This window comes from Hoplias malabaricus, chromosome Y, assembly GCF_029633855.1.
Source record: "Hoplias malabaricus isolate fHopMal1 chromosome Y, fHopMal1.hap1, whole genome shotgun sequence".
NCBI lineage: Eukaryota > Metazoa > Chordata > Actinopteri > Characiformes > Erythrinidae > Hoplias > Hoplias malabaricus.
The window spans coordinates 21660875-21665533 of NC_089820.1; positions in this window are offsets into that span (position 1 = coordinate 21660875).

Sequence of the window (4659 nt, forward strand, 5' to 3'; positions counted from 1 at the left end):
CTCACATTTGTGGACAATTTTATACACTTCTAATCACACACTCACGTCTGTGGACAGTTTTACACACTCCTAATCACACACTCACATCTGTGGACAGTTTTACACACTCCTAATCACACACTCAACTAACCACACACTCACATCTGTGGACAATTTTACACACTCCTAATCACACACTCACATCTGTGGACAGTTTTACATACTTCTAATCACACACTCACATCTGTGGACAATTTTCACACTCCTAATCACACACTCACATCTGTGGACAGTTTTACACACTCTTAATCACACACTCACATTTGTGGACAATTTTATACACTCCTAATCACACACTCACGTCTGTGGACAGTTTTACACACTCCTAATCACACACTCACATCTGTGGACAGTTTTACACACTCCTAATCACACACTCAACTAATCACACACTCACATCCGTGGACAATTTTACACACTCCTAATCACACACTCACATCTGTGGACAGTTTTACATACTTCTAACCACACACTCACATCTGTGGACAATTTTACACACTCCTAATCACACACTCACATCTGTGGACAGTTTTACATACTTCTAATCAAACACTCACATCTGTGGACAATTTTCACACTCCTAATCACACACTCACGTCTGTGGACAGTTTTACACACTCTTAATCACACACTCACATTTGTGGACAATTTTATACACTCCTAATCACACACTCACGTCTGTGGACAGTTTTACACACTCCTAATCACACACTCACATCTGTGGACAGTTTTACACACTCCTAATCACACACTCAACTAATCACACACTCATATTTGTGGACAGTTTTACACACTCCTAATCACTCACTCACATCTGTGGACAGTTTTATACACTCCTAATCACACACTCACATCTGTGGACATTTGTACACACTCCTAATCACACACTCACATCTGTGGACAGTTTTACACACTCCTAATCACACACTCACATTTGTGGACAATTTTACACACTCCTAATCACACACTCACATCTGTGGACAATTTCACCCACTCAGCTGATCACACACTCACATCTGTGGACAGTTCTACACACTCCTAATCACACACTCACATCTGTGGACAATTTTACACACTCCTAATCACACACTCACGTCTGTGGACAGTTTTACACACTCCTAATCACACACTCAAATCTGTGTACAGTTTTACATACTTCTAATCACACACTCACATCTGTGGAAAATTTTTCACACTCCTAATCACACACTCACGTCTGTGGACAGTTTTACACACTCCTAATCAAACACTCACATCTGTGGACGGTTTTACACACTCACCCAGTTACTCACATCTGTGGACAGTTTTACACACTCCTAATAAGACACTCACGTCTGTGGACAGTTTTACACACTCCTAATCACACACTCACATCTGTGGACAGTTTTACACACTCCTAATCACACACTCACATCTGTGGACAGTTTTACATACTTCTAATCACACACTCACATCTGTGGACAATTTTTCACACTCCTAATCACACACTCACGTCTGTGGACAGTTTTACACACTCCTAATCACACACTCACATCTATGGACAGTTTTACACACTCCTAATCACACACTCACATCTGTGGACAATTTTACACACTCCTAATCACACACTCACATCTGTGGACAGTTTTACATAATTCTAACCACACACTCACATCTGTGGACAATTTTACACACTCCTAATCACACACTCACATCTGTGGACAGTTTTACATACTTCTAATCACACACTCACATCTGTGGACAATTTTCACACTCCTAATCACACACTCACGTCTGTGGACAGTTTTACACACTCTTAATCACACACTCACATTTGTGGACAATTTTATACACTTCTAATCACACACTCACGTCTGTGGACAGTTTTACACACTCCTAATCACACACTCACATCTGTGGACAGTTTTACACACTCCTAATCACACACTCAACTAACCACACACTCACATCTGTGGACAATTTTACACACTCCTAATCACACACTCACATCTGTGGACAGTTTTACATACTTCTAATCACACACTCACATCTGTGGACAATTTTCACACTCCTAATCACACACTCACATCTGTGGACAGTTTTACACACTCTTAATCACACACTCACATTTGTGGACAATTTTATACACTCCTAATCACACACTCACGTCTGTGGACAGTTTTACACACTCCTAATCACACACTCACATCTGTGGACAGTTTTACACACTCCTAATCACACACTCAACTAATCACACACTCACATCTGTGGACAATTTTACACACTCCTAATCACACACTCACATCTGTGGACAGTTTTACATACTTCTAACCACACACTCACATCTGTGGACAATTTTACACACTCCTAATCACACACTCACATCTGTGGACAGTTTTACATACTTCTAATCAAACACTCACATCTGTGGACAATTTTCACACTCCTAATCACACACTCACGTCTGTGGACAGTTTTACACACTCTTAATCACACACTCACATTTGTGGACAATTTTATACACTCCTAATCACACACTCACGTCTGTGGACAGTTTTACACACTCCTAATCACACACTCACATCTGTGGACAGTTTTACACACTCCTAATCACACACTCAACTAATCACACACTCATATTTGTGGACAGTTTTACACACTCCTAATCACTCACTCACATCTGTGGACAGTTTTATACACTCCTAATCACACACTCACATCTGTGGACATTTGTACACACTCCTAATCACACACTCACATCTGTGGACAGTTTTACACACTCCTAATCACACACTCACATTTGTGGACAATTTTACACACTCCTAATCACACACTCACATCTGTGGACAATTTCACCCACTCAGCTGATCACACACTCACATCTGTGGACAGTTCTACACACTCCTAATCACACACTCACATCTGTGGACAATTTTACACACTCCTAATCACACACTCACGTCTGTGGACAGTTTTACACACTCCTAATCACACACTCAAATCTGTGTACAGTTTTACATACTTCTAATCACACACTCACATCTGTGGAAAATTTTTCACACTCCTAATCACACACTCACGTCTGTGGACAGTTTTACACACTCCTAATCACACACTCACATCTGTGGACGGTTTTACACACTCACCCAGTTACTCACATCTGTGGACAGTTTTACACACTCCTAATAAGACACTCACGTCTGTGGACAGTTTTACACACTCCTAATCACACACTCACATCTGTGGACAGTTTTACACACTCCTAATCACACACTCACATCTGTGGACAGTTTTACATACTTCTAATCACACACTCACATCTGTGGACAATTTTTCACACTCCTAATCACACACTCACGTCTGTGGACAGTTTTACACACTCCTAATCACACACTCACATCTATGGACAGTTTTACACACTCCTAATCACACACTCACATCTGTGGACAATTTTACACACTCCTAATCACACACTCACATCTGTGGACAGTTTTACATACTTCTAACCACACACTCACATCTGTGGACAATTTTACACACTCCTAATCACACACTCACATCTGTGGACAGTTTTACATACTTCTAATCACACACTCACATCTGTGGACAATTTTCACACTCCTAATCACACACTCACGTCTGTGGACAGTTTTACACACTCTTAATCACACACTCACATTTGTGGACAATTTTATACACTTCTAATCACACACTCACGTCTGTGGACAGTTTTACACACTCCTAATCACACACTCACATCTGTGGACAGTTTTACACACTCCTAATCACACACTCAACTAACCACACACTCACATCTGTGGACAATTTTACACACTCCTAATCACACACTCACATCTGTGGACAGTTTTACATACTTCTAATCACACACTCACATCTGTGGACAATTTTCACACTCCTAATCACACACTCACATCTGTGGACAGTTTTACACACTCTTAATCACACACTCACATTTGTGGACAATTTTATACACTCCTAATCACACACTCACGTCTGTGGACAGTTTTACACACTCCTAATCACACACTCACATCTGTGGACAGTTTTACACACTCCTAATCACACACTCAACTAATCACACACTCACATCCGTGGACAATTTTACACACTCCTAATCACACACTCACATCTGTGGACAGTTTTACATACTTCTAACCACACACTCACATCTGTGGACAATTTTACACACTCCTAATCACACACTCACATCTGTGGACAGTTTTACATACTTCTAATCAAACACTCACATCTGTGGACAATTTTCACACTCCTAATCACACACTCACGTCTGTGGACAGTTTTACACACTCTTAATCACACACTCACATTTGTGGACAATTTTATACACTCCTAATCACACACTCACGTCTGTGGACAGTTTTACACACTCCTAATCACACACTCACATCTGTGGACAGTTTTACACACTCCTAATCACACACTCAACTAATCACACACTCATATTTGTGGACAGTTTTACACACTCCTAATCACTCACTCACATCTGTGGACAGTTTTATACACTCCTAATCACACACTCACATCTGTGGACATTTGTACACACTCCTAATCACACACTCACATCTGTGGACAGTTTTACACACTCCTAATCACACACTC